The sequence below is a fragment of the Protopterus annectens genome, chromosome 15.part0, assembly GCF_019279795.1.
Source record: "Protopterus annectens isolate FY-2018-M chromosome 15.part0, PAN1.0, whole genome shotgun sequence".
Lineage (NCBI taxonomy): Eukaryota > Metazoa > Chordata > Ceratodontiformes > Protopteridae > Protopterus > Protopterus annectens.
Window position 1 is genome coordinate 25,066,905 of NC_056749.1, and position 19,544 is coordinate 25,086,448.

The 19,544-nt window shown below is 39.9% G+C and overlaps 1 protein-coding gene across 1 annotated transcript in view; it reads left to right on the top strand.

Annotated features, from left to right (window-relative positions):
- The window catches only part of LOC122790010 (interleukin-12 receptor subunit beta-2-like), a 1,182,445-nt gene that overhangs the window by 816,825 nt on the left and 346,076 nt on the right, over positions 1-19,544 (top strand). The gene's annotated exons all lie outside the window — the stretch shown is intronic.

Sequence of the window (19,544 nt, forward strand, 5' to 3'; positions counted from 1 at the left end):
GCAGCCCCTGACTACCGACGACACTTCTCTGGCGGTGTCTTCTGTAACCGAGACCGCAGGTACCTCGGCCCATACCCTGACTACAGCCGAAGCCACTGTGAGTGTTGAGCCTCTTAATGTGGACAGGTCCACTTCCACCCATGGTGTCTTCAGACCCTCATCTTCCTTTTCCATAAAGGCCTTTACTAAGTCCAAATCAGCCATGCATCCCAAGAGGCCTGTTGCACAGGGCCCATCTCCAGGCCCCATGCCTAAAAAGCAGATGCTCAAAATGGCTGAGGATTTAATTACTCTTATCAGGGGTTCCCACCCCCTCCGGGCAAGAGACCCAGAGTGGAGGAAGATTCTCCCTCTTCTGACCAGGGTTTCATTATTTCAGAACATTCTGAAGAAGAGGAGCACTCGTACTCTCCCTTTGAAGATTCTGATGCAGAGCAGTCCATTCCTTCTGTATCTCCCCCAGAGGATTTTTCTTTTGGGGAATCCTTGCATACCTTGAGGGAACACTTCCATTGGGAAGGCCAGGATTTTTCAGATTCCAAGAAAAGGCTTAGGGAATTTCTTTTGCTACCTCAGCACAGACCTCTGGCGATCCCTCCTGTCCTGGACATACTTGATGTTTACTCGGAGGCTCGCCTTAATCCGGATTCCCTGCCTCCTGCCCCAGTCAAGCCTGATAGGTACTACAGAGTTCCTAACTCACACCAATTTCTTTACAAAAGCCATAATGCTGACCCTGAAACCATTTCTCAAGGCCCCAAGGGAATGAAGGCCTCTACTGCCAAGAACCCATTACCTTCCGAAAGAGAGTCTAGATCCTTAGAAAGGTGGGGAAAAAAGGTATATACCTCGTCCACCCTAGCCATGAGGGCCTTAAATTGTCAGTTCCATATGCTTAAATATCAGCAGTTTCTGTTATCACAATTAAGGAATAAAATGTCACAACCTGAACAACCAGATTTGAAGGAGTTACAGGATATGATGCATAGTGCAGAACAAGTGGGTAAACACACCTTACAATGTGGCTATGATGCTCTAGAGGCCTCAAGTAGAGCTGCTGTTACAGGATCAGTCATTCGTAGACATGCCTGGCTTAGGGAACAAACCTTGCCTGATCATGTTAAAGCTAAACTACTAGATGCTCCTTTACAAAAGGATGTATTATTTGGTACTAATGCTGAGGAAATACTAAGGAAAATGGAAGAAAAAGCTAAATCTATGCAAACTGTCAAAGCCTTTCTACAGGTACAACCTGTTTTACCAGAAATTGGCCTTCAAAAAACTGGTCCTTTCCAGCCACGGACAAGCCCCAAAGAGGTAGATACAGGCGCACAAGGGGCAGAGGACAATCTCAAGGATCATATAGAGGCAGACAATGGCAAACTCCAGTACCAAGAGGTGGTGAAGACAGTGCACAACAATACAGGAAACAAACCCAATGACTCTCCCCTTTGCATGCCAAGCAAGTCTCAGCTGGCAGCACCCTTGGGAGGAAAACTGACATTATTTTCAAAAAATTGGCATATTATCACAACAGACAAATGGATCCTGGACATTATAAACAGAGGCTACAGATTTCATTTTCACACACTTCCAAAAATGAGAGGCATGCCGAACCTGCCACACAATCAAAGGGCAGAGGCTCAAATACAAATTTCAAAGCTCATGGACATGAAAGCTATTCAAGAGGTACCTACTCACAAACAAGGTCAAGGTTTTTATTCCAGACTATTCCTGGTACCAAGGAAGGGAACCGATTGGAGACCCATTTTGGACTTATCCATCCTAAACACATTTCTACTGCACCAAAATTCAAGATGCTCACCTTACAGCAGCTTCTTCCCATGCTGGGCAAGGAGTCTTGGCTGGTAACATTGGACCTCAAGGAGGCATACCTGCATGTCCCAATCAGACAAAACTGCAGAAGATACCTCAGATTTCTTGCAGGTTCAATCCACTATCAATTCTCTGCATTGCCCTTTGGCTTATCTACTGCGCCCAGAGTATTCACGAAATGCTTGGCATCAGTAATTGCCTACTGCAGACTTCAAGGGATACAAATTTACCCTTATTTGGATGATTGCCTGATCCAAGCGGACAGCAAACACATACTTCTGGAACATCTGGCTTATGTAACACGGTTATTGAATTCTCTGGGATACACAGTCAACAAAGAGAAATCCAGGCTAACACCATCTCAGAAAATAATTTTCCTGGGTGCCAACTTGGACACAAACACCCAGATGGCCTATCTTACGCTAGAAAAACAGGGGCAACTAACTCAGTACTTAAAAATACTAGCAAATTGTACCAGGCTAACTGCAAGGAACATCCTACAGGCTCTGGGCTTCATGGCATCTTGCATCTTACTAATCCCATGTGCAAAGTTGCATATGAGAAAACTTCAATGGTACCTAAAAAACCTATGGTCACAACACAGCCACAGTTTGGAAACAATAATACCACTAATTCCATGTCTGCAAAAGGAATTTCTATGGTGGGCCCAAGCATGCCAAACAAACACAGGCCTTCCATGCAGCAAGCCTCAAGCAAATCAAGTCATCACAACAGAAGCCTCGGACTACGCCTTGGGGGCGCACATGACAGATCGGTGCATTCAGGGCAAATGGTCCCAAAAAGAAAGGCACCTTCACATCAATCAAAAGGAAATGCTAGCAGTAATAAATGCTATTATAGCTTTCAAGGACCTTCTACAACCAGGTCAACTATTGATAAGGACAGACAACACCACAGTAAGGTGGTACATAAACAAGGAGGAACACATTCATACCCCCCTGTGCAGGCTGGCCATGTCACTTTGGAACTTGGCTCTGAAATGGCAAATAGAACTTCAAGCACAGTACCTGCCAGGTTTCGAAAACACGCTGGCAGACAATCTAAGCAGAAATATGACAGACCCGCACGAATGGAAGTTGCATCCTCAAGTGTTTACAAAGATAATCCAAGCATGGGGAAGGCCAGACATAGATCTCTTTGCCTCCCACAGGAATCATCAATTGACAAAATTCTGCTCAAGGACATTCCATTCAAAGGCCTGGAGAGTGGACGCCCTTTCTTTCAGTTGGGCAGCACGGACAGTTTATGCCTTCCCACCTTTGCCTCTTCTGCCCAAGGTGCTCTTGAAAGCAAGAGCAGACAGACCAAAGATGATGCTGATTGCTCCAGACTGGCCAAGACAACACTGGTATCCACTCCTGAGGAGCCTAACACATTCTCCTCCCTGGATCCCTACCTCTAATGCCTCTTCTACTGACTCAGCACAGCTACAAAACTCTTCACAGTCAGCTGAAAACACTCAATCTGGCTGCATGGAAAATTCCTTAACACCACAACAGACTCTACTCTCCAAGGAAGTGCAGGATGTCATTTTGGAGGCCAGAAGGCCATCTACTAGAAAAGCTTACTCCGCAAAATGGAAACGGTTTTGCGCTTGGAATGAGAAAAAAGGCCAGGATCCTAGAAAACTGAATTTGCCTCAGATATTACAGTATCTAGCTGAGCTGTTGAACAGTAGACTTTCATTTTCCTCCATCAAAATCCATGCCTCAGCCATTTCTGCAGAATACAACACTGATCCACCCTTATTCTCTCACCCACTCTTAAGACAGTTCCTCAGAGGGGCTAAGAATATAAGACCTCCAAGGAAACAACCAATACCAGCTTGGGAACTTAATTACATTCTAGAAAAATTAACATTGCCTCCCTTTGAACCAGCTGCCTCAACAGATTTGCAATATTTGTCCTGGAAAACAGCTTTCCTTCTGGCCATTACCTCAGCTCGTAGGGTTTCAGAACTACAAGCCCTCATGGCTGTGCAGCCCTTTCTCATCTTCCATCAGGACAGGGTTTCCCTATGAACCAACCCGTCATTTATGCCTAAGGTAGTATCCAGGGTAGCTTTAAATCAGGCCATACACTTACCTACCTTTTACCCCAATCCTCAAAACAAAGGGGAAAGGCTGCTACATTCCTTAGACATCCATAGACAGCTACATTACTATTTGGACAGAACAACGCCTTTCAGGAAATCAGAACAACTCTTTGTGTCCTATGCTGTAGGAGCTCAAGGGAAGCCAATTTCCAAACAGACTATTTCAAAATGGATAGGCCACTGCATACGGTTTTGTTACTCCTTTCATGGTAAATCTGTACCTGCAGGCATCAGATCCCACTCCACATGGGCCACAGCTACCTCTGCAGCCTTCCTCAGAGGAGTCCCTACCAAAGATATTTTGGAGGCAGCCACTTGGAGTTCTGTGCATACCTTCACTAAACACTACCACCTACCTTTATACTCCAAAACTAGAGCAGGCTTTGCCACTGCTGTGTTGCAGGGCATTCTGGCTCCTCCCAGTTCCACCTAGTGCCTACCACCCTGTGCGTAGCTTTGGAATTCTACCCATCTGTTATGACTGCAGCTGTATGCACGATGAACATAGTACAGTTTTGTACCTACCATAAATGTAGATGTTCGAGTGCTAATACAGCTGCAGTCCAGTTTTCCCTCCCACCTTCCCCTCTGGGTACAGACCTAGTGGCTAACACCTCATCTTACATCTTGATTGGGTTATCCTTCTATGATGTATTTGCTTGCAACTACTGGTTTTTGATTATATTGCAATGCATGATTATATATTAGATATATATATATATATATATATATATATTTTTTTTTTTTTTATATATATTGACTTCCTTATGGGGGCACCTGACATCTGGGGCAAGAAAGACTGAAGAAAATGGCGTCGGCTGTCTTATATACCCCTGTCGCACTGACATCAGGAAAGAAAGCGACGACAACCGACGCCGGACCTAGACTTTGGAATTCGGCTGACCGAGGACCCGCCTGACGGCAGGAGAACCCATCTGTTATGACTGCAGCTGTATTAGCACTCGACCATCTACATTTATGGTAGGTACAAAACTGCACTTTTTTGCTTGCCTGTTCCTGTTACAGTGGTGAATTTGTCATTTGAACCTTGCCTAAAAAAGGCACTATAGGGGCGGCAAGAACCTTAGCCAGTATCCGGAATCCCAGGGGTGACAGGTGCAGGCCATCTCTGGCAAAGCATCATGGTCTGTCGACCATGTCATCCCAGGCAGACAGATACTGGATCCCTTTAGAATGGCACCAGAAGCTTAGCCAATTGTTGAAGTCAATCATTTTGTCCTTGTACTGCGGCATCATTCTGGGTGATGGCAGAATGCTACTCACGGCTAGGGTCATACCTGCCTGGGCTACAAGATCGGAGAGCTCTTCCATGTCTCTTTTCATGTAGCCCAGGGAGGTACGTCTCAGGTCATTCACACCAACATGGACAATGACAGAGTCATATTTGTACTTATTGTGGAGTGACCTGAGTGCATGGGTTATGTGGCGGATCCTGGCACCTGAAAGGCAGCTGACAGTAACCTTCTCCTTGCTTAGCCTGGTGAATGAGACATCAGTGTGCCTGACTATAGAGTCATCTATGACTAGTGTGTTGGGTACATTGTTTTGCCTTACTTGCTGTGGTTGAGTGGCACACTGAATCTGTGGGCTATGTGTCATTTGGGTTGTGGAGGTTGCTTGCATTTCTGCTTTGGAGGTCTCTGTTGCTTGAGCAGGTTATTATTGAGAGCCTCCGTGAATGTTTTTGCGTTTCTATGTGTGGATTTTGGTGGTGCAGATTTTGTGAGACTATGTGATGACTGTGGTGTGGTGCAGGTTTACCTTCTCCTTTTGACTGTCAAGTTCAGTCTTGATTGGAGAGAGTTTTACCTCTAGTTTGGCTAGATAAGTGTATCTGTCACAGGTTGTAATGTTGGGTGGTAGGAGGAGAGGGTTGTCTGTGTACATGAGGCAATTTCTACATTTCCCGAAGATGCCCAGATGCATCAGATAGACAGGAGAGAACACTGGGAACTGACCCTTGGACATGCCTGAATAAAAAAACTATTTTCCTCTAGATAAGTGAGGAAAGTGAGTACAAGAGCTGTTTTTCTCTAAGCAAGTGAGGAAAGTAAGTACCAAAACTGTTTTCCTCTAGGTAATGAGGAAGGTTAAGTGCTGTAGTAATTAGTAGCTTATTTAGTGCTTACAAGTTCTGAACAAGTGCTGATCACGAATAAGCAAATTCAAGTGCTAAAACTAAGAATCTGTATCTGGACTAAACTAGTTACAGGAAAGGGGGGAAATAAGTTCAAATGTGAGCTTTTAAATCAGAAAGTTGAGAGAGATGGAAAAACTGCACAAACGGCCAATAACTAGAATTTCTGGGCCAGAACCACTCCTTAGATAGGTTACCTAGTGCTTACCACTCCCACTGATAAGCTAGAAGGCTTCCCTCCAACACAGAAAGCTTGGGGGGCTCAGAAGCTTACATACAGTCCTGGATACAGCAAATCTGAATCTGGACTACACTAGTTACAAGAAAGGTATTTTTTTCTTTTTATATATATATTTATATATATATATATCTATATATATATATATATATCTATCTATATATATATATATATATATATACACACATACAGAAAAGTAGCTAAAACAGCAGTCAAAACAATTCAAATGCAGTGCAAGCTAGCACAATTGAGTATGTAACAATGTTAGACAAGTTTAAAAAATGCAATTAAATTAAAAATGACTAAAAACAAGTGCAGAAGGAGTCTTAGGTAGAATGAGGTAAAGAGATGGGACTGGGGGGAGTGTCCCAGATCAAATCTACAGTGGGGGGGCAACTGCAAAAGCCTCCAAATTTAAACAACAACACAATAATAGGGAGGGTGGGTATTGGAAAACCAACACCTTCAGCAGAAATCTGAAAAACTATACAGTGAAGCAAAAATAACAGTGCACAACTCTGAAGTCAGCAAGCAATGATATAAAATTAGTCAAACAACAATTACCAGTACACAACTCTGAAGTGCCAGAAAAATGTACTCAGCTCTGTATATCTCCAGATAGTTTGAGGCTTGTAAAGGAGGCAGATTAGGTGGTATGTCCCCGAGCATTTGACTTGGATGAAGATTCCTTGAATGGAAGTTCATGCAGTTGTACAGGTGCTTGTATACTGTATTGGCATACTGTTCAGCATAGTTGTCTGCATCCTCTGGGGGGGGGGGGTGTGAAGCTACTGATACCCTCCCTTAGTAGGTTGTGGTCAGCTTTTGAGAAGTCTTATTATCCCTAGAACCAAACTCCGCAACACTGCATATGCTTTCTCTTCTCTGGCACTTACTCCTTACCAAGCTGTCTCTATCACTATTAAGGAAATCAGTGTTTATTCCAGATTCGGAATGCAACTCAAAAAGCACTTCTTCATCCAAGCCAAATGCTCCAGCTTCAGCACGGGGACATACCACCTAACCTGCCTCCTTTACAAATCTCTTCTCCTCTTTCAAGATTCACTGAAAACTGACCCACTTTAGAAACTAATGTATGTATTGTACGTTATCACACCCTGCTTGATGGGCTTACTCACTGGAATGTATACACACATTTTTGATGTAATTAGTCTGAACTATTCTGTTATTGCTTACATTTCTGTATTTCATTTTTGTGAAATATTTCATCCATCATCTGGGCTGAACCTTAAATTGGTCAGTAGTCGTCATTGGTCCATGTGTGTTTTTAGGCTAACAACCAGAGGAGCCTTTTTAAGCCTAGCCATGCATCCCAAATCTCTGACAGGTTCTGATACCCTTGATAAGTGTAAGCATGGGCCTGGGAGATGAACCAGAAACAGAGGTGCCAAACCAGGGATGAATTTCCTGTTCCCCATGCAGTTGTCCAAGTTACACTTGAATTGGGTTAGTGTGGAACTCTGTTTCACATTTACTGGGAGCCTGTTCCAGAGAAGGGGTAGTCTCTGGGATATATACCTGTCTCTCCAGCAGGTCCTATTTATATCACAGGCAAGGCTTAAGTCTTTAGAATGGGTAATTCTGGCGCTGTTTGTTTTGTTTATATTCAGGAGGTCCATCAGGGTGGGGTCTGACAATGGCCTTTATGCCAGGCATAAATCTCCCCTCAAAAGCCCATAGGAGACAGAATACCGGGATAAGGCCTTGAGGCAGTCTGTACAGGACATACTACTTATGCCCTGTATTCTTTTAGTGAGAAACCTCTGTGGTCGTTCCAATTGTTGGATATGCCTGGTTAGGTACACACCAAAGAGGGCATTGTACTCAGTGACAGGTCTGATGAATGCTGAATACAGTGGAACAATGACTTCCTTGGACTTTGTTTATAAGCTGCACAACATAGAATGATTTCCTCACCACTGTAGACACGTGATGATCAAAGGCTATTTTACTATCTATGTGTGTCCCTAAGTCCCTGACTACTGGGTCAACTCTAAGGCGTGTGTCCCTAGGTCCCTGACTGTCAATATTGAATAATGTACTACCCCTGTAAACACATGTCAAAGAGGGTCCTAACTGTTAGATATAGCAGACCTTTTCCTACTGTATCAATTGATTAGTGATGTGGACTCTTCCTTGATGTGTCCCAAGTGCCCGTTTCCCTTTACTCTTGTATTTGGATGATGTCTTCATCCAACCTTGGATAGAATTCCTAGTCAGGCAACTTTATACTTGTAGTTTACTTGTTAGCCATGTAGCTGTCAAATCATCTTTGCAATTTTTTGAATTTTTGATTTGCAGGAAGTGTGTTCTCTATTGGCTGGGGGATTTTGATGAGCTCCAAGGATGGGTGCACTTGTCTAGTCAGAATATGGTGACATGGTCTATGCTGTTACTAACTGCAAGTGCTCCAAAGTATAATAGCCTCTGTGGAAAAGGTGTCAAAGTCTGATTGGTGGAGAATATAAATTTAATGCTAATCCATGGAGGATGACCCTCTTCTAGATTAGCTGGTGTGGTAGGAAGATATGGGTAGTCTTCTGGCAAAATTCTCCTGTAGCTTCATGTAGGTGCACTTGCTACACTCCACTGCAGAATTACTTCAATTCCAAAGTGATACAGTTTAAGAAAAAGATAAGTACTTATTTTTCCAACAAAACCTAGTATTTTGCTTTCCCCCATGGTTGTGGCACCTGTTGAGTCAGAGTAATATAAGTAGGTAGGACGTGGGAGAGGTATAAATTCTCATAGTGTGTAGAGACACATACCCTTTGCAGAAACCCATACCAGATGTGCAAAAGGATAACTGTTTTCCAAAGAAATAGTGACTCTTAAATTAGAAATGAACTGTGTGCAAATTTGATATTTTATGCTTTTGAAATATTGATTTTTTCTTTAGCTTTGATCTTATGCATTCTGCACTGTATGATGCATCATTGGGTGCTGTACGTTTGACAGCTAGATCCTTCTAGAAGTAGTGGAGGCACAATTACCACAATTGTGCATGTAGCAGTAGGGTTGTAATGCTACCTAGTTGTGGACCAAGTAGTCGAGGTGTTGCTCTTACCCCATCTACAGACCTAGCAGTGGAGGTGGTGCCCTTACCGCAGCTGCGGACCTAGCAGTGGAAGTGTGTCCCTTACCACAGCTGTGGACCTAGCAGTGGAGGTATGTCCCTTACCATGGCTGTGAACCTAGCAGTGAAGGTGGTGCTCTAGCCCTGGTTGCAGACCTAGCAGAGCAGGTGTGGCCCTTACCCCAGCTATGGACATAGCAGTGGATGTATTACACTTAATCCAGTTATGGACATAGCAGTGGACATATTACACTTACCTCAGCTGCAGACCAAGCAGTGGACATATTACACTTACAGCAGCTGCAGACCTAGCAGTAGACATGTTACACTTAACAGCAGCTGCACACTTAGCAGTGTACGTATTACACTTACCCCTAGTCAGGCAACTATATACTTTTATTTTACTTGCATTTTACTTGCTAGCAGTGAAGGTGGTGCCCTTCCCCAATGTAAATGCGTGTGTGAACTACGATGTAAAATGTCCTATTTTTTTCTTGTGGGTTGTGTAGCTTTTTAGGTTTAGAAGCAAGCTTTTGTGCTTGTGCAGACTGTCAGCGGTTCTTCTTACCTGATCCTGTTTTTGACTGTTTTAAGATTTAGTGATTCCTTCATGAATTGTCTTCTCAGTCTGCTTTGAAATATTACTCAATCTATCATAAATGATATACCATTTATGGGGCAACCCTAACATTTCACTTCCACCTTCTTACTCAAACTTCCATTCAATAAAATATTAATTTGACTTTTCACACTTTTCACATGTTATTAACATTCTCAAAACGTTCCCGTCTATTCTATAAACTCATAGTGTTTTCCATAACTGGTAATGTTCTGTACTGTCGAAAGCTTTCTCCACATCACACACTGACTACTTCCTGAGCTACTTCTCTAACTTCCAATAGCGTTTCCCGATCCTGTCTTCCTTGGGTCCCACGAATGTCTTATAGTAATTCCGCTTTCATCACTTTCTCGTGTCTTTTCTGCATTGTTTTCATTGACATTTTGTAATCAGTATTATTTAAGGGCATCCTTTCATGTATTTTCTCATTTTTATACTTTTCTCCAACCATTCCTTTCCTTTTCTTCTCTTCTTTTCTTTTCATCCCTTTAAAACACTTTTAAAATATTATTTTCCTCTCTTCCTTCATTTCTCTTTATGTCCTGTGTCCTATCTGAGGTTTTCCAGGAAGTGAAGCAGCAATTAACCATATTCAAAACCTCATCTAATGCCTGCAGATCGAATTCTGCATCTAATCCTGGTAAACATTCTTCATCAATCTGATCTACTTCCCAACAATACTCCTCTGTCCTCCCGTCACGAGAGAAATATAAAATATTGCACCACATTTTCCGTAACATCCTCCTGTATAAATTATTCACATCCCTCTGATCCTTCAAAACCTTAATCAAAATGTCCTATTCCTTAGCCTTTATGCCAAAACAAGGAGACATGTCATCTTTCTGCCCTGCTTTCCATACATTTGTTTATTCTTCTGTTTATTCTTCTCATGTCATCCCCTTTTCATCTCTAAATGCATTACACCATCATCTTCCTCTAAGGACCTGTCCATATCATCTGCAGTCTGGCAATATTTTTCTATGTCCATCTTTCTCATATACTGCTCTACCTCCAAATAAACTGTTTTATATTTTTTAAATAACATCCACCATTCTTCAATTGATACATACAAATCTTGTTATTAAGTGCTCTTCCCACAGTTAGTTACACTTCATTCCAGTTAAATCACACCTTGGAACATTCCCTGTCATCTTATTTAATCCTCTACTTTACCTAATAACTGTAATATTTAACCAAACTCTGTACATATAGCAAAATAATCCAAAAAACCTGTTGCAGTTACCCCACTGTTAACTTCCTGTAGTTAAAAGTAATCTATTTTTTGAAGCTTTTCCAGCCTCTAACATCACAATTCCTGACCCCTACCATTACTAAATCATTGATAGCAGCATATGGTTAAAACAATTCTTCCTCCTCCTTTTGTGATATATGCATAAACACAGACCAGGCTGTAATATTATGTTTGTATTAACACCTCCGGCACGTTAGCTCTCCCAGGATCTACCACTATAACTTTATCTGTTCTCCATAACACAGCCATCCTTGAACACCAGTTCCAAAGTCCTAGGCCATTCCCCTTCACCTACAGAGTACCTTTTTTTCTCTTCTTTATACTTCATACAGCGTATAGCCAATAAAACAATAATATTCTGATTGTTCTTAACATACCATTCTAATATAACCTCAGTTTATACTTTCAACAGCAACTGAAAGAATACTGGCGTTTCTTTTTTTTCCCGTCTTTTCAATTTTTGAGTGGAATCTTTTAGTTTTTTTCTTCCTGGTTTAAGCTAGTTTTCTGGCAAATTCTTTTTAAACATTCTCCTGTCTTCAAACTTTATTACTTCTCCAGATTCTCCCCTTCCTCCAGTAGCTCAAATTTGTTTTTAGATAGTTTCTCCTTCTCTAATTGTACTTTTATACTGTTTGTAACTTCGTAAGTAACATGTTCATCTCCTTCCATATTACTTTCTTTGTTTTCTTCATCCATTATTTCCCCTTCATCATCCTCTCTGCCCCCCATTATTTATCCTATATTATATCTTGCATGCAATAAAACCAAGTGTCCAATTTTCTTGCATTTTCTATACTCTGCTTTGCAATTCTACTATGAATGACCCCTTGTCCGCAATACTTTAGTACACCCCTGAAACCAAAAACAAAACACAATACTAGGTAAATGCAGTTTTGAAAATTATATCACATTGCCAAAATCCATTCCATTCATTCCTTTCATCTTTTGATTTTTTTTAACTTTTTAACTTCTGCACATAATTATTTCAAGAAATCAATCACATCATTTTCAAAAAACGTGTCATTCCTGAGTTGTGTATATTCTATTTTTTTTAAATTGCATCATTTGCCCTGAATATGCAGTTATTACAAGAACATTCAGCCTTTTCATATGCTGTATTACAAACGGTCTTTTTGCCTAAATTGTTAAAAGACTACACACGTGAAAACTTCAGTCCCTTAGGGATTACAGTTTTTTCCATATAAAACTCTATCAATAACAGTACTGTTTTGATAAAATTGTCATCACTGGCCATGGTAAACTCCCAAGATGCTCAACTTATCTTATTTTTGTACTATTTTCCTTGCTTTGGCCACTTATCTTATTCTGTACTGTTTTCCTTGCTTTGGTCACTACAGTATATGTCCTACTGTAGCCTGCTGACTGCTAGCCAGTCCTGGCAGAAAACACAGATTTATCCACACTTCTTGTTTCTGCACATCCATAAACATTTTATGAATTCCATCACATTATGACAGGACTGAATCCTGTTCTGAATCATCCTTTTTCCATTATCTTAAGCAGTGTCTCCAAATCCAGTCCACCCGACCGAGCCTGAGTCTATGATTTTAATATCCTATGTTGACTTAGTACTATAATCCACTGCAGTATCCTCTCTGTTTAACAGAATTGTCTCGTCCATAATTTCCCCATCTCTCCTTTCTCTATATTTTTCTTACAAGATTTTCTTGTCACTCACCAACAATGATGTGCTGTGTGCTTCCGTCTTACCCCCGTCCCAGCAGCGTCCATGCCACAATTCCGAAAGCAGCCTAATGAGTAGTGGTCCTTTATTTATATACAAAAAGGACTCTTGTTTGTAACATTTTCCTATTTACAAACATTTACAAATGTACAAATATATATATATATATATATATATATATATATATATATATATATATATATATATGGGTCTACTTCATTCATCGAAAGTACACTTTTTTGAAACCAAAAAGCCTACTCCTGTTAAACGAAAGTACAGTTTAACAAAAATGCACTTCTCCAGGTCTCCTGATAGGGAATACAGTACAATGCGGATAGAGAAATATACCCTTTTCCCCACTGTAGCACAATCTCGGAGTTGGTATATATAAGTAGCAGGGTGTCTTGGGGGCACAGCCTCCAACATGGGGGGTGAAAGGGGGCTTGCCCCCTGCAAAAAGTTGTTTTTAGAGTGTATATTAAGTTTTTGTTCTTTTGCTGATTTGTACTTTGCGAAAGTACATTTTCATTAAACTGCGCTTTCGCTTAGTAGGAGTCGACATTTTATGTTTCGAAAAGGTGTACATTTGATAAATGAAATTAGACCCATAAATATATTTACACATATTCATAATTTCCTTTACAATCGTACTAAATTTTCATCCCTAGTAGACTGCCACTCCTTTTTCCATAACCACCATCTGATTTTACTTAATATTGTTGCTACAATCCATTTCTCATTAAAAATAATTGAATTTATTCTTTGATTCTGTATAAAAATATAAACATAAAATAACTTTTTATCTCTTTTTTTTTTAATATTCTTTATTTCTGTCATTATAATGTCCGTATTTAATCATATCCATGTTTATTTTTGTTCACTTCTTTTATGTATTTCAAAAAATCTTCTTTACATAGTTTCCCCATAACTATTTTACTCTTTTACATTCTAAAAACAAGTGTACAGTAGCTTCTTCTTCTTGACAATGTAAACATATTCTAAATTATCTGTTATTAGTCTCCACAACAAATCTTCACATTCTACTTTCTTATTACACCATTTGCTTCTTATTTTTATAGTTTTTTTATCTGTTAGATTTAACCATTGGTTTTATGTAGTCCTGCTTTATCATTTCATTGTAATAGCATGCTTTTCTTTCTTTTTCTATGTTTTAATGTTTATAACTATAGTGATTTTGACATTTCTAGATGTCATGCAGATTTCAACAAAGGAACGTCTACAAGGAGAGCTGATTTAGTGACAACACTTTTAGATTTACAACTCTATACTAGAAAAATACTTTTTTCTGTTTTACTTGAGGACAGAAATTCAAATTTAAATTGCTCTGATGGTTTGAATATATCCAGTACATTTAATCCACCATTGCACCCTGTTATATTATTGTTTGAGAAATGTTGTGAATTTGTGGTCTGACAGTTGATACTAGAGGCCATCAATTACAATTTGACCCAAGAAGAAACTAGGTTGCTTGGAAGTATTTGTAAAGATATTTGTAAAGACAAGGGCATCAGATTAATGAAACCGGATAGGATGGCCATCTTGTTATTCTGAACACCTATGATTATAATTTTAAGATTGAAATTTTATTGGTATCAGAACAATACAAAGAAATTTCTAGGAATGAACTTAATGAAGCATATGATAAATTAGACATGTTCCATGATATGCTTATGAATGCTCAGATTTCAAATTCAGAATATGACTTTTTAAATGTGGTTTATCCACATATTCCAGGGATTTTTGGTATTCCGAAGAACTATAAAAATTATTATGACCTACCTTTGAGGCCTATTCTAGATGCTAAGGGTTCTAAGACACACTTTATGACAAAATACATTGACCTCAGACTAAAACATATATTGCAATATGAGAAACATGTTTATAAACACTCATGGGATTTTTTTGAGAAGGATTAATAATTGTATGTTTCCAAACAATTTACTGTTTGTTAACATTGATGTTGGAGTTCTTTTTTCAGTTATACCCTGTGGCATAATTTTGGTTTGGTTCTCTGAGTGTTTAACATCAGTGGAGAGCTTAGACAACAATATTACTAATGTTCTAAGGACCCTCATGGAGGCAGTCTTAAACAACAATTTAATTTAATTAAAAGGAAGTATGTACAAACAAATAGGGGTAGAAATGGGGGAGGTTTGTGCCCCTGCATTTGCCAATGTTGTTATGGCCCATTGAGAATGCACTTTTGTATTCCATTCAAGATTTGAAAACAGTTAGGTTTTATATGGTTAGTTTTTAGTTGACATAGTTTTTTTTACAATGACAGAGAGGGAGGATTGACGGAATTCTATAACTACATTAACAACACTACTATTTTTTATATTTACTACTGAAGTTTCTAAAACATCTTAAAATGTTACATGTTGAAATACAGAAAGATGATGTTAACAAGGGAGTTCATATCTAACATCTATCAAAAACCAACATAATCAGACTCACTAGTATGCTATAAGACCTAACATCCATACATTCAAAAAAGACATTTGTTAAGGGTCAGTGGGTGAGATTAGTATATATGATATCAAATTTGGACTTATTCGACTTTGAAAGTGAAAAATTTAAATTTACATTTATTTCAAGGATTACCCTGAAGATTTTCTTAGTAATATTGTTGATGAAGTAAATTCTAAAAGATCTTCGGGTTTTTGTCTTCCCCTTTTAGGGGTGGAAGAAGGTGACATTGCATTCTCAGTGATCATTAGTACTATCTCAGATGGAACTAATTATAAATAAAGGACTGGTATTAACTTGCAATGGGAATGCAGAAATGATTAGATGAATAGTGATTAAAAACTAGAAAGCATTTGATATTAATGGTACAGACAAAAGAGTGGTTGGTGAAGCCTCAGTAATTATTTTTAAAAGGGATTGGTGCATCAAGAATTACATAGCGAGATTATGGAATGTTCCTGAAAATGCCCAAGGGAAAACAGGAACCTTTCCATGTGGAAGATATAAGTATTGTCCATATATTATACATAAACTGATCTTGTGATTAAGAGCTTTGGTTTAATGAAGCCCTGATTTTATTGCAATGGTTTTTCTAAGAGGATTGTTTGCATAGCAAAGTGTAACTATTGTCTCAATTTCTATATTGGTAAGACAGAAAGGGCCCTCAAAGAAAGAATGTACAGACATTCATATGTAATTAAAATAATGATCGACATAATCCTGTTTGGAAACCTGTTCAAACCAATGAAGGACATGTTTTTGGTTTTTACACCCTGGATTCTGTTTATTAAGATGTAAAGGGAGGGCTGTGGAAAATTAAATTGCAAAGTTAGAGTTTCAGTGGCAAGTGAGGACAAATGCCACAGGCCTGTATGGTTTAAATGATACAAGTCCCATAATCAGTATTCTTAAAATGAAATCTCTCAATTGTATTTGATGATTTTTTTTTCTGTAATTCAGTGTGTTTATTTTGAAATGATTTATGATAATTTTATGTATTACTACATGATTAATCACTTTATTATAATGAAATTAGTGGAAGTGGTTTGTTAGATATTTAGGGGACCATTTTCAATGAATTTTATCTCTGATGAAGGCATGTGCATTTGATAGAAGACAAAAGTGCTTAGATCAATTTTTAAATGTGATTGATGTTTTAGACCAAGGAGGCTTCATTCTTCCACTGAATCATTGGTTGTTGGTCAAGTGGCTATGGATTTGAATGTTTTTTGTCATGGTTGGTTAAACATCCAGCTATTAAATGGTATCAGAACTGGAGAAGTATATTTAAAGAACTGAAAAAAATCTCAAGGGTTTATGTATTTCAAAGTTGTTGTTGTTTGTCTTTTGGCTTTTCCCGGTTAGGGGTCGCCACAGCGGAACTCCGGTCTGCTAATGATTGGCAGTTGATTTTCACGAACGCCGAGGTGCCAGCTCGACGTTCAACCTTCAGCGAAGGCACGCCCATTTACGCATGTCTTTCAAATGTCCACCCAACTGTGGGGAGGACATGCAGACTCCACACAGAAGGCACTCCCCGCACTCCATCCGAGAATCGAACAGAAAAACCTCTTGCTGTGAGGCAACAATGCTATCGCTGTATGTATTTCAAAGTACAGAAGTATAATTCTTAATTGAAGAGCATTCCATCTGTAACCACAACCAGGAATGCTGTCACTGCAAGGCAATTTAGCAGAAAACTGGAAACGTTGGCATCAGAAATTCAGTTTTCCTGACTGCAAATGAAAGCATGAAAAGTAGAAACTGCCACTCTGCCGCGTGCTGCCAGGAAGGAGCATTTTTCTTTTTCTTGAAGAACAGAAAAATAAAGAAACAACAAGTACAGAAAAGTTCAATAATTATTTTAGGAGGGACCATAATCCTGTTTTTGTCTAATTTTATAATAACTGTGCTACAAAGAACTTCTGTTTTCAGAGATGTGTAAGAGGAAAAAAAGTACAGTTTTGTACCTACCATAAATGTAGATGTTCGAGTGTATACCCTGTTGCAGTCATCACACTTGGGTTATCCTGCCGTCAGGCGGTCCCACAGTCAGCCCGAATTCCAAAGTCTTGGTCCGGCGTTGGTTGCTGTCGCTTCTTCCCTGATGTCAGAGCCCCAGGGTTATATCAGAGGCATCCAACGCCGTTTTCTTCAGTTTTTTTTTTATTTTTCTTGCCCCAGATGTCAGGTGCCCCTAATAGGTAGGCAATATATATATATATATATATATATATATATATATATATATATATATATATATATATATATATATATATCTACATATAGCTATATGGAAAAATAAAACAAAACCCTTAGGCACAAGCAAATACACCACAGAGGTAGAATAGAATAGAGTGGTAGAGATAAGTTCAGCTAGTTTAGAGGGGATGGAGGGAGGGTAACCTGGACTGCAGCAGGGTATACACTCGAACATCTGCATTTATGGTAGGTACAAAACTGTACTATGTTCATCGTGTTACCCTGCTGCAGTCATCACACTTGGGTAGAATCCCAAAGCTAAGGATGGGAGGTGGAGTCAATCAGGATTAGAGGAGGCTAGAAGGCCCTGCAAAACTGCAGTGGCGAAGCCAGCTCTAGTCTTAGAGTAAAGTGATAAGTGGTAATGTTTGGTGAAGGTGTGTACTGAACTCCAAGTTGCAGCTTTCAGAATATCCTTGGTTGGCACCTCCCTGAGGAAGGCTGTAGATGTAGCTGCTGCCCTGGTAGAGTGGGGCCTTATGGTAGCAGGAACTGGTTTTCCATGTTGGGTGTAGCAAAAATGTATGCAATGTCCTATCCATTTGGAAATGGTCTGTTGTGAGATAGCCTTTCCTTGTGATGCTGTAGCATAGGCTACAAAAAGCTGGTCAGATTTTCTGAAAACCTTAGTTTTATCCAAGTAGTAACGTAGCTGCCTGTGAATGTCCAAGGAATGCAGGAGTCTTTCTCCTTTGTTCTGTGGATTTGGAAAGAAGGTGGTTAAATGGATGGTTTGATTTAGAGCCACACTGGATACCACCTTAGGCATAAAGGAGGGGTTAGTTTGTAGAGAAACTCTGCCTTGATGAAAAATGAGGAAAGGCTCCACTGCCATTAGTGCCTGAAGCTCTGAAACTCTTCTAGCTGAAGTAATTGCTAGCAGCAGGGCAGTCTTCCATGATATAAACTTTGTCATCTGAGAAAGCTGGCTCAAAAGGAGGTAGCGTGAGTTTTTCCAGAACAAAGTTGAGGTCCCAAGTAGGTGTTGGTGCTCTTCTGGGAGCCCTAATGTTTTTGTCCCCTCTAAGAAACTGCCTTAGGAGTGGATGTGAAAATAAGGGAGGATCCGTGTTGTAGTGAGCAGAAATAGTTGAGGCATGGATTTTAATAGATGAAAAAGAAAGCCCTTTGTGTAACATCTCAGTTAAATATTGCAGAATCTGAGGTATGTCAGGCTGAAGGGTATTTTGGCCTTTAGCTTGGTTCCAGGCGCAAAACCTTTTCCATTTGTCTGAGTAGGCTTTCCTGGTGCTGAGCCTCCTGGCCTCCAGAATAACATCCATAGCAGCTTGTGAGAGAGGAGTTGGCTGGTTGCTTAGGTGATTTGCCATGCAGCCAAGTTTAAGGTTTTGAGCTGGCTGTGTAGAATCTGATTGTCTTGCTGTGTGAGCAGGTGGGTAATTTGTGGTAGAATCCATGGTGGGCCCTGAGCCATATTCCTTAATAGTGGGTACCAGTGCTGGCGTGGCCAGTCTGGGGCAATGAGTATCATTCGGGGTCTCTCCATCCTGACTTTCAGTAGCACCTTTGTGAGAAGGGGTAATGGAGGAAAGGCATATACTGTTAGCTTTTTCCAACTGAATGAGAGTGCGTCCACTTTCCAAGCTTGATGGTGAAAAGTCCTTATGCAAAATTTTGTTAGCTGATAGTTTTGAGGGCTGGCAAACAGGTCTATGTCTGGGAGCCCCCATTTTTGAGCTATCATTGCGAATACTTCTGGATCCAGTTTCCACTCGTGGGGATCCATGATGTTTCTGCTTAGGTCGTC